General features: G+C 40.5%; 3 non-coding genes across 3 annotated transcripts; 2 read left to right on the forward strand and 1 right to left on the reverse strand.

Annotated features, from left to right (window-relative positions):
- The first annotated feature begins 2,928 nt into the window (after nt 1–2,928).
- TRNAS-AGA lies at nt 2,929–3,010 on the forward strand. Its single transcript has one exon. It is a non-coding gene; the product is annotated as a tRNA-Ser (tRNA).
- Nucleotides 3,011–3,611: 601 nt separating this feature from the next.
- Nucleotides 3,612–3,683, forward strand: TRNAD-GUC. The gene has a single exon. It is a non-coding gene; the product is annotated as a tRNA-Asp (tRNA).
- Nucleotides 3,684–6,597: 2,914 nt separating this feature from the next.
- On the reverse strand, nt 6,598–6,679 carry TRNAS-UGA. The gene has a single exon. It is a non-coding gene; the product is annotated as a tRNA-Ser (tRNA).
- Nucleotides 6,680–11,263: the final 4,584 nt, after the last annotated feature.

Genomic DNA, 11,263 nt, shown 5'->3' on the forward strand with positions numbered 1-11,263 from the left:
GGAAGGAAGGAAGGAAGGAAGGAAGGAAGGAAGGAAGGAAGGAAGGAGAAGGAAGGAAGGAAGGAGAAGGAAGGAAGGAAAGGAGAGAGAGGAGAGAGAGAGAGAAAGAGAGAGGAAGGAAGGAAGGAAGGAGAAGGAAGGAAGGAAGGAAAGAAGAGAGAGGAGAGAGAGAGAGAAAGAGAGGAAGGGAGGGAGGGAGGGAGGGAGAAAGAGAGAGGAAAGAGAAAGAGAGAGAGAGAGAGGAAGGAAGGAAGGAAGGGAGGGAGGAAGGGAGGGAGAGAGGGAGGGAAGGAGGGAGAAGCCGGGCTAGGGGCTGGCGGGTGCCTGTAGTCCCCAGCTACTCAGCAGGCTGAGGTGGGAAGAATGCTTGAGCTGGGGAAGTGGAGGTTGCAGCAAGCAGAGATTATGCCACTACACCCCAGCTGTCCCCTAGCCTGGGGGACGGAGCCAGACCCTATTAAAAAAAATAATTGTCTATCAATCATCTATAGTTTCACCTTAAGAAACTAGAAAAATAAGAGTAAATTAAATTCAAATTAAAAGTAAATGTAATTAAATTAAAAGTAAATGGAAGAGAACAAATATTAAAGAGCAAAAGGGAATGAAATAGAAAAACAATAGAGAAGATCAATGAAATCCAAAAACCAGTGCTTTGAAAAGATGAATAGTATCAATAAATCTCCAGTCAGACTGGTCAGAAAATAAATGCAGCAGGAAAGAAAGAGGGAACATTTACCCAGATTATACAAAAAATAAAAGAATATTTTGGATAATATGCCAATTAAATTGACAAATTAGATGAAATATATCAATTTCTCAAAAGATAGAAACTACTAAAGCCCACTCAAGAAATAATCTGAATCGTAATATAACTATTAAAAATATAATTTATAATTATAAAATTTATAATTTAAAACCTCTCAAAAAGAAAACTCCAGGCCTAGATGGCTTCATTGGTAGATTCTACCAAACCTTTAAAGAGGAAATAATATCATGTCTACATAAACTTTTCCAGAAACTGGAAAAGTAGAGAACACTTTCCTACTCAGTTTATGAATTGAATATTTGTTGACATCAAAACTTGGGGGGGATGAAGGGAAACAAAGAATATAACTGTATCTGTTTCCACTGAACTGTACACTTAAAAATGGTAAAAATGGTAAATTAAACATATATATTTTACCTCAATAAAATAAGCTACTGTAAAAAATAAAAAATGAAATAGCCCTACCTCAGCAAAAACAAAGCAAACAAACCAAACACCAGATCACAGTTGGAGGGAAAAAAAAAAAAAAATTGCAAACCAATGTTCTTCATGGAAATAGGTGTAAATATTCTTAACAAGTGTTAGCAAATTGAATCAGCAATTTTTAAAAAGGATGATATGCTGTGACCAAGTAGGATTTATCCTTTGAATGCTGAGGGGACTGTGCCTTTCTGTTCTTAAAGGTGTCATTTTCCATCTCTATAAGGAAAGAGTAATAGATACAGAGTAAGATGCTTTGATTTCAATACTCAGTAGCCCTGTGAATTACAAACTTCTCTTATCTGAACATTTTTCTTATTGTAAAAGTGGGTGGCAGCACCTCATGGAACTGTTATGAGAGTTACATGAGGTCCTGAATATGAAGGCGTTTTCTAAAATGTGAAATTTAGAATAGTTAGATGGTATCATTTTTTTTTTACTGGTTCAATATCCATGCCACACCACTCCGTATTTCTTCAAACAGATAACAAGGTACTGCAATCATCTTGTAGTCTTAAGGAAGTGTGGGAACACTTTAAGTAGAAATACAAATAAGTACTTATACTTTGCTTGAAAATTTGAAAGAGAGAAGAGCTAAAAGAAGAAAACGATGAGGAGCTGTGATTCAACACCTCGGATAAATTAGTATTAACTTTTTTGTTTTTACACAACCAGGTTTTAAATGCATAAATATGCAATGGCATATTTTAGCCTGTTTTTCCACTTTTAATTTTCCAGTTACATAAATATTGCAGTACCTGTTTTTCTATTTTTAATTTTCCAATTACATAAATAATGCAGATTATTTTTATGACAAATGTAAAGAATACAAACGTAATCGAAATTGATATTTTAATCTCTCACATTCCATTTTGCTGTTTTATTAGATTGGTGAGTGTCCCTTCGGATGTTTTTAATGGACTTTAATTTGGGGGTTCATTCGATATAAATAGAACTATTTATGTTCGCTATTTTGTGTATTAAAGTTCACACACATTTTCCAAATAAAACGATAATAATCTAATTCTTTAACAGCTGCATGGTACCCTATGACAGGAATGCATCACACCGTTCCCTTACTGGTTAGCATATTTATATGCTATATACAAACAATGCCACAGTGGACATCTTTGCATTGTAACCATTTAAATCATGTAAATCACCAGCTGTTTTCGCCCAGTTTCCACTTCGATCAAAGTGCTGATTTCACACAAGTTATGCAATCTTCCACTCTGTCTTCAATTACCTACGAGTGTCCAGGACTATCGAAAGACGGGCTATTCAAAGGCAATGGATGAGTGGGGGCCATAAGTTAGAGTCTCACTCCACTTCGTAATTAGCAAAGTTTAGTTCCATCTGCAGAGACTCCGCAGCCAGAGCTCAGATCACAGCCTACTTTCGGGCGCCGACGGGAGCTCGCTCACCGTTTACTAACGTGAAGTTTGTATTGTTTGCTTGGAACGCTGATGCTGCTCATCCTCACGTGGGAGGACTCTCATTCCAGTGCTCTTGTCCAGGTGGCACAGGAGGTTGGCTTTTTTTTTTTTTTTAAACCAAACTCTCGTTGTATCTGAAAGTTTACATTCAACTCACAAAGCCAATTTTCTTGTACCAATACGGTAGTTATCCTGATTTGCATTTTTTCATGTCTGTAACGTGAAAAAAAACCGTGGTGAGGCCGTGTAGTCGTGGCCGAGTGGTTAAGGCGATGGACTAGAAATCCACTGGGGTCTCCCCGCGCAGGTTCGAATCCTGCCGACTACGAGCTGACAAGAGATTTAGAAGAAGGAAATTTAAACCAACTCAGGTATTGCGAATTGAGTTTGGTACTTCCCCGATCCTGAAACCCCCACACAATAATGGAGGGTGGAAGTTGTTGACTACTTACTATTTTCATTAAGATTATGGGTGCCTTAATTAGTAGATACCTAATCATTTTGCGTTTAGCGGAACCTTTGCACGGTTTTCTGGGACGCCTTGCGTTTCCCTGCTCTCCAAATCCTCTTGAAGCCTATACTTGTTACAAGTGTTGATAGTGCTTTCCTCTTCATGGAAATTTAGTCCTAGTCTGAGGTCCAAGTCTGTGGTCAGTTATCAGTTTCTGTGGAATCAGTGGTTCAACTGCTTTTGTCACCCGGTCTCGCTGGTTGCAAATGACTAGAAACACTGTCAGAGATATCGACACCATCACAATCAAAAAAGCAGGCTGTAGACAGACCCCGTCGTTTCGACTGAGGCGGCATATTAAAGTGTAAATTCGCCAAGTATAATCAATTTAGTACAATACAAACGTACAGACTTAAAAAAGTGGACGAGAGTACTTCAGTTTATTAGAGGTAGTCAAAAAAGATAGTCTCTCAGTTCTTCCTCGTTAGTATAGTGGTGAGTATCCCCGCCTGTCACGCGGGAGACCGGGGTTCGATTCCCCGACGGGGAGAAATGTAGCTTTTTGCATCTTTTGCCCACTGATGGCCCCTACCTGGCTCTGAGGGCAGAGCTGCGGTGGGACCCACTTGCCATTCCTTCTTAACTGTCACTGGACCCTCTCGACTTTCCTCACTCCTAAAACCAGCTGCTCTGATCACAGAAACATTCCAGGCAATTCTGAAAACTCAAAGTCACAGTTAGTTTAAGGCCCTAAGGAGAATCTAGGTTTAAATGACACAAAATGTACTTATTAAAAGTTATCGAGAATACAGTTGTCTAGCATCTGCCTCTTATTTGCATGGTCAAAAAGCTCATGTAAATGTTCAAATCCTCCATCCTTCTAGACATGAAATCCTGGAATGAAGATATTGACATGGTCCAGCTGGGGGATTGTGTATGCTCCAGCTGCACTAGCTGACCTGGGCAACTCCAAATTATAGAATCCACAAGATGTCAATCAAACGTATGAGGGAAGATGACGAAGTGGCCACAGACTTTTGAGGAGATTCCCAAGTTTCAGGAACACATGAGGAATGTCAACATTGCTACTTTCAACAATATCTGAAGCTTCAGGCAATGTGTTAGTGAATGTATGTCCGATTTAAAATAAAAATCGAGCTTCCTGAAAGGTGGGGGTGGGGGGGGAACTTAAAAAGCCATAGCAATCAGGACAATGTGATACTTGCTCAGGGGGTGTAAATTGGCTCAACCACTTGCGAGAATGACTTAGCATTATATATTAAAGCTTGAATGTATACATGTACTGTGACTCTGCAATTCCACACGTAAGTATATCTCTCCAACAAAAATATTTATTTATATTCACTGAAATACATGTACAAGTATATTCATGGCAGCACTAGTTGTAATGGCCAAACTGGAAATAATCCAAATGTCTCTGTGAAAGTGTTGGACTTTAAGAAGCGCCTTGACATCAGGGGCTGATTTCAAAGAGTGGAGAAAGTGGAAAGTTACTTGTCAGAACAAGAGCAAGGGCATTTAGGGGTTGCTAAGACAGAGGAAACTCAGAATAAAAGTGGCCAAGAGGGGTGAGAACATTCCTGTATTTGGCACCCTGCTAGCTTCTCTTTTGTTCCATTCCTTCCATCTCCTGGCCTTTCTCCTCTCTTCCGTTTTCTTGTTTTTCCGTATCTTTTCTTCTCCTCCCTAGACCTTTTCTTCCCAACTTTCTTCTGTATGAGAACCAAAGTACTAACAACCCCATCAAAAAGTGGGCAAAGGATATGAACAGACATTTCTCAAAAGAAGACATTCATACAGCCAACAGACATATGAAAAAATGCTCATCATCACTGGCCATCAGAGAAATGCAAATCAAAACCACAATGAGATACCATCTCACACCAGTTAGAATGGCGATCATTAAAAAGTCAGGAAACAACAGGTGCTGGAGAGGATGTGGAGAAATAGGAACACTTTTACACTGTTGGTGGGATTGTAAACTAGTTCAACCATTATGGAAAACAGTATGGCGATTCCTCAAGGATCTAGAACTAGATGTACCATATGACCCAGCCATCCCATTACTGGGGATATACCCAAAGGATTATAAATTATGCTGCTATAAAGACACATGCACACGTATGTTTATTGCAGCACTATTCACAATAGCAAAGACTTGGAATCAACCCAAATGTCCATCAGTGACAGATTGGATTAAGAAAATGTGGCACATATACACCATGGAATACTATGCAGCCATAAAAAAGGATGAGTTTGCGTCCTTTGTAGGGACATGGATGCAGCTGGAAACCATCATTCTTAGCAAACTATCACAAGAACAGAAAACCAAACACCGCATGTTCTCACTCATAGGTGGGAACTGAACAATGAGATCACTTGGACTCAGGAAGGGGAACATCACACACCGGGGCCTATCATGGGGAGGGGGGAGGGGGGAGGGATTGCATTGGGAGTTATACCTGATGTAAATGACGAGTTGATGGGTGCAGCTGACCAACATGGCACAAGTATACATATGTAACAAACCTGCACGTTATGCACATGTACCCTACAACTTAAAGTATAATAATAATAAATAAATTTAAAAAAAAAAAAAAGAGAGAACCAAAGTACTGAGTGTCTGAAGTTACACCTTGTTTCCTGAATGTACTGTAAAGCCCAGATAAGTGTTCTTGGTCTTTGAATGTGCTGGAGAAGATAGGAAGAATAGACTGGGCCCAGAGAACTTCACCTGGAATTTTTCTAAACTGTAAGATGAAGGCATTTAACAAAATCAATAGAATAAAAATAATAAGGGCTTGGCAGTCAGAGGTTAGCTTTAACATCCACTTCCTGTGGTTTAATAAACCTTTCCCATTCTTGGGCTCTCGAATTTTCAGGCCGAGAAGATACAATGTGTGTGGTACTGTCTACAAACCAACCATTTATATTGAAGTTACAATCACAGTCATTGTTATTATTGCTGCAAAACAGGTAATGCCTTATTGCTGTTGAATGACAGACAGTCCCTAAACTTGGGGTAACAAAACACTTAATACACAACAGGCAAAATCTTCACACCCCAGACAAGCAACTTAGACTTATCTACAGAGAAAACTCCATGGAGTCTGACTTCAATTCTCAGAGTTTGTAGGTGAGGAAAAGAGAATTGCCTTCCTCAAATTAGGATTAACGTTAGGTGGATTAACGTTAGGTGGTGTTTACACCACAATAGATTCTCTCTTACTGGAGACACAGTTGTCTCGGGTGTTGGAGGAGGAGGTTAATGGACTCAGAGAAAGAGGCAAACTATAAGGCAGGGTTACCTACAATGATGACAGATAGAACGCAGAGCACAAGGCAGGGTTACCAAAGGAGATGACACAACTGTAATCCAGGAGACTCAGTTGCCTTTGGGGTGCAATTAGAAAGAAACTATTTGGGAGAAGTCAGGCTAAAACCGTAGCCGGCAGGATTCGAACCTGCGCGGGGAAACCCCAATGGATTTCAAGTCCATCGCCTTAACCACTCGGCCACGACTACACAGCTGTATGGTGTTCTTGGTTATAGCTTTTGAAGATGTGAGTAGTGTGCCATTCTTGGGTAGTATAGTAAGTAGATACTACAGTAAAAGATGTTTTGGTGCCTGGTTACTAAGTCTAGTAACAAATAATTTTCTAGGTGCATTAAGAGCTTCCAGCTTTTAGATGAAATAAGTCATCCATAGTGAATTGGAATTCAGTTGAGAAATGTGGAGTTCAAAGGAGCATTCCAAGACAAGAGATTTGGATTTTCTGTTCCCCTAGAACTCCACTTGCTAGTCATGGTTGAGGCACCTGTTCACAGGTATTTGTGAGATACTAGCAGAAAGGGAGTTTGGAGCTGAGGGTCTGATCCTAGTAGCTTCACACCCTCAAATGACAATGGCACAGGAAACCTGCTAGAGGAAATTTGAAGGAATTATGACCTTGGAGTCATTTGCTTTTGCTTTCAGTATTGAATACTAAGCCAGAAGTATCTTCAACAGCTTTGAACTGCTTTGTCCTTTCTCTGGCTTAAAGAATTCGTTGAAACCCAATTTGAGCAGGGGTGCAGGATGAGAAGGGGCAGGGAGGACCTAGCCTTCGTGGACTCTCTGAAGAAAAAGTTGATGGGAAGGTCTCCATCCTCTCAGGAAAAGCTAACTCCTTTTCACCTTCCCCAGGGAGGGAAGCAGGCAGCCCCAGGAGCCAGGGGAATATGGAGAACCTTAGATAACATGTTTTCCAAAATTTTCCAGCTTGAGAACATTCTTTGTCCCTCCTAATGCAAAAGAGCTTGTGAATGCCACACTAAATCTAGCTATATTAATACCTTTTTTCCCCTAGGATTAAAGACTGTTGGTTCAGGGAAACACTACAGAACCAGGCTTTTATTGTTTATTCTTTAATGGGGAATCTCAGGGATTACAGCTTTGAGTTCTGGGAATTGAAGTGCTTGACCAAAGTACCACCAAGTAGATTCAGACAGACTTTCAGATACAAATGGGAGAATTCCTTTACATTTGAGACCCTCAAATTCTCTTGCAGATACAGTTCTCCCACACTCGTTTTCATTTAGGGCAGACAAAAAGACAGTTGCTCCTGAAGTGAATTGCACTGTGTTGCTCAGAAAGATATGTTGATATCCTAACCTGTGGTACTTGTGAGTGTGACCTATTTGAAAACAGTCTTCGCTGATTTAATCAAGTTAAGAGGAGGTCACGCTGGATTCAGGTAGGCTCTAAATCCAGTAATCCAGTGACTATTGTCCTTATAGGAAATGGGAAATTTAGAGACACAGTCACCAGGACAAAAGCCATGTTGAGAGGGAGGCAGAGTGGAGTGATGCAATTACAAACCAAGAATGCCAAGGATTTTCTTCAATCATTAGGAGCAAGGAAAGAGGTCTCAGATTGTCCCTCAGAGCACCTAGAAAACAACCAACCCGGCCAAAATCTTGATTTTAGATTTCTGACTTCTAGAGCTGTGAGAGAATAAATCTGTCTTTTTAAGTTACCCAGTTTATGGTTGTTTGGGCAGTCTTAGGAAACTAATCAGCTCCCTTACCCATGTTCTTGGAACAAGATCCCTTCTGTTGCTGCCCTAGCACTTCTCCATTCCACCAGGAAGCTCGTGCAAATGGTGACTCACTTTTTTTTTTTCTCTCTTGAGATGGAGTCTAGCTCTGTTGCCAGGCTTGGAGTGCAGTGGCGGGACCTCGGCTCACTGCAACCTCCAACTCCCTGGTTCTAGCGATTCTCCTGTCTCAGCCTCTTGAGTAGCTAGGATTACAGGTATGCACCACCATGTCCAGCTATTTTTTTTTTCCTGTCTTTTTAGTAGAGACGGGGTTTCACCACGTTGGACAGGTGATCTTGAACTCCTGGCCTCGTGATCTGCCCGCCTCGGCCTCCCAAAGTGCTGGGATTACAGGTGTTAGCCACCGCGCCTGGCTAACTCACTTCATTTTGAAGAAAACTCACTTAGCGAAACAATCCAAACTAAAAGAAATCATTTATGTTCAAAGACACTTATGATATTTTGTTATAATAATGAAATAATTAAAATAACAAACATTTCCAACAATGGGAGGGAAGATGATTATGTAATATAGGTTATATCTACCTGGAAAAATACTACCAATAAAAACGATATTTTGCAACTCTTACTAGTGGATAGCAGAAATAAATAAATAAACTAACAGTATTTTTGAAAAGATTGTGATAGTTCAGGCGAGAAGCATGTGATATAATGTTAAGTGAAAAGAGGAGAATTTTAAAAATGCATATACTGTATAACCTCACGTAACATTTTTGCATTATACATATTTGGGAGATGTGGGAGAATACACCAATGCATTACTAGTTGTGTCTGGGTTGTAGGATCATAGGGTTTTTTTTTCTTTGTGTTTCTATGCTGTGAAGCAAACATCATTATTTAGGTTTAAAAACGAAGGGCAGAAATAGCATTTTATTGCTGGAACAGGGAAAAAGTAGTCCCTAGATACAAGAACTTTGATGTTACTCAGTAGTCAAACATTTGGCTCAAGTGGTCACATTGTTCAAGGGGACTTCTGGTTAAAATGGTAGTGAGACCCAGGGCTTTATTTTTGCTTTCTTAAGATGCCCACAAGTTGGCAATAAAAGCAATTCAAAAAATGTGTAAACCTACAGTGATGAAGAGAGCATGAGAGCAAATAACGGATAGTACAAAACATTGTTTGCTTCCCAAAATTAAAGTAGCTTGATGCAAGGGAAATTTACGAGTTTTTTTTTTTTTTGGGTTTTTTTTTTTTTTTTTTTTTTTTTCCTTTGAGACGGAGTTTCGCTCTTGTTGCCCAGGCTGGAGTGCAATGGCGCGATCTCGGCTCACCGCAACCTCTGCCTCCCGAGTTCTAGCTATTCTCCCGCCTCAGCCTCCCGAGTAGCTGGGATTACAGGCATGCACCACCACGCCCGGCTAATTTTTTGTAATTTTAGTAGAGACGGGGTTTCTCCATGTTGGTTTGGCTGGTCTCAAACTCCCGACCTCAAGTGATCCGCCCGCCTTGGCCTGAGATTTATGTCTTACTCATGTAACAGTCGATTGCAGATTTTTGTGTCAGCAAAGAAAGAGGAACCTGTTTTTTTTCCTTGTGGTGATTCAAGGTTCCAGGCCCCTTCCATCTTATGAATCTATTATCCCCTAAAGCTTGGGAAAGTGCACACTTCTTAAAGGTCTGGAGAAAAACATGCTACTTGCATTCATGATTTATTGATTATAACTATCATATGGCCTCACTGAGGTGTAAGGAGTCTTGGTAAGTACAGACTTTGGCTGAGTAGCTTAGTCCCACAGACAACACTGTACTATGGAGGAGGAAACAGGAATTTAGGTGGATACCACAGTTATCAACAAAATTTGGGAGACAGAAGGGAGTTGGATAAATAGTAATTGAATTAGAGTGGATAAAGCTGAAACCTGTTTGCAAGGTGGGAAGCCAACAATAATAAAGTTGATATCACAGTTTCTTGGAAAGGCTTAAGAGTTGGAAGAACCTGCTGGATACGATGGCTCACGCCTGTAATCCCAGCCCTTTGGGAGGCCGAGGCAGGTGGATCACGAGGTCAGGAGTTTGAGACCAGCCTGACCAACATGGTGAAACCCCGTCTCTACTAAAAATACAAAAATTAGCCCGGCGTAGTGACACGTGCCTGTGATCCCGGCTACTTGGGAGACTGAGGCACAAGAATTGCTTCAACCCAGGAGGTGGAGGTTGCAGTGAGCTGAGATCGTGCCATTGCACTCCAGCCTGGGCGACAGAGCAAAACTCCATCTCTAAAACAAACAAACAAGAAAAGAGTTGTTAGAATCATGTAACCTTAGGCTCATTAGTCTGTACTGCCCCTCCTTCACAGAGGGTTTACTTTGGGGAAAAAAAGCTCCAGAGATGCTCTTGACTTAAGGATACCAGGTATAATTGAAATTGGGGTGAAGTGCATATTGAAAATTGGGAGATGGAATGAAAGTCTCTATAGGACACTTGAAGCTCCCTTTCTGTTTCAGAAAGTATGGACAGCTAAGCTTTCTCTACCTCTAGCCCTAAACATGCAGAAGACTGAAAGACTCTGCTCCCCAAGAAAATTGACCATTATTAAGAAAACTGACCCATAGATATGGACATATCAAGGGTCTGGATTGAAATGGCCTATCATACACAATCATTCTAGAATGAGGCCTATTTGTTTTACCATACCCATAGTACCAATTAGGTTTTGGGGTCTACCTCCTAAATATGACTGAACTGCTATGTGCCACCAGAAATTGGAGAAAACACAGGTACCAAGGCAAACAAATGAACGAAAGAGAGCCTGGTGGAAATAGAGATAAATAGGCAACAGAAGCAAAAACAAAAACAAACCTCACAAAACAAAAACCTATCATTATTATTCTCAGGGAAATAAGAAAGCATTCTGTATATATGAGAATAATAAAATACTATTCTATTATTATTATTATCGTTTCAAGACAGGGTCTCACTCTGTGGCCCAGGCTGGAGTGCAGTGGTGCTATCATAGTTCACTAAGATGCTATTACTTTTTAAAGAGCATTAAGGGGAACAAGAACC

The sequence above is a fragment of the Theropithecus gelada genome, chromosome 4 (assembly GCF_003255815.1).
Source record: "Theropithecus gelada isolate Dixy chromosome 4, Tgel_1.0, whole genome shotgun sequence".
NCBI lineage: Eukaryota > Metazoa > Chordata > Mammalia > Primates > Cercopithecidae > Theropithecus > Theropithecus gelada.